Genomic DNA, 1,036 nt, shown 5'->3' on the forward strand with positions numbered 1-1,036 from the left:
CTTTCTCGATGGTAAAGTAGTTGTTAAGTTGTTTACAGCCTACGTACAGTGTTATAAGATGACTGGGCTAATGTCATCACCCGTAGCCGCAGAGTTACCTAACGATTGGTGTTTACCTTTCAATAAACCCAGCGCATCCAGTTATGAGGGGGAGCTAAGACGTATCTGCATTTAAGGGGTGTCCCATTTCTAAGTCACAAAATACCCCTTAACACTTGGTTTTGAGGGCTACTAAAATGAAGAGTTGAGATTGAGGGTTAAAGGGATAGTTCAACATTTTGGCAAATTGGCCCATTGCCATAATTGCTATAGTCATAGCAGTAGGTTCGTTACCTTTAATTGCAGGTGTAAGCTATTTTTAGTACAGCGGAGCGCAGCAGCAGGCTGCTCAGAGCTACGCTATGGAGGCTAAGGGAATTTCTTGGTTTCCCTCATCAAACTCATCAAATACAAAATCCCAAAACTCCACAGCGCTTTTGTAGACAAGTTGTGAGCTGCACAACCACCACGCTATGAGATAATGACGGAACGATACGAAACGGAGCCGTTTTCGAGGTAAATTCATACAAAACCGCTGATGCGCGTTGCGTTCAGGGACAGTTTTTCAGCAAGCAGTCTCCGTATTTACCCTGTATTTACCTCGAAAACGGCTCAGTTTCGTATCGTTCCGTCATTATCTCATAGCGTGGTGGTTGTGCAGGTCACAACTTGTCTACAAAAGCGATGTTGAATTTGATGAGTTTAATGAGAGAAACCAAGAAATTCCATTAGCCTCCATAGCGTAGCTCTGAGCAGTCAGCTGCTGCGCTCCGCCGTACTGAAAATAGCTTACACCTACAATTAAAGGTAATGAACCTACTGCTATGACTATAGCGATTATGGCAATGGGCCAATTTGCCAAAATGTTGAACTATCCCTTTAAGATAGGAATTGGAATTCACCCTTCCCTGTCCCTTAAGATCTTTTGCCTTCTAGCTGTTTTGCTCCAATTAGAATGTTTGCATTCACTTTCATTTGTTCATTTGTTTTTGAGTAT

Source organism: Trachurus trachurus (genome assembly GCF_905171665.1).
Source record: "Trachurus trachurus genome assembly, chromosome: 7".
Taxonomy (NCBI): domain Eukaryota; kingdom Metazoa; phylum Chordata; class Actinopteri; order Carangiformes; family Carangidae; genus Trachurus; species Trachurus trachurus.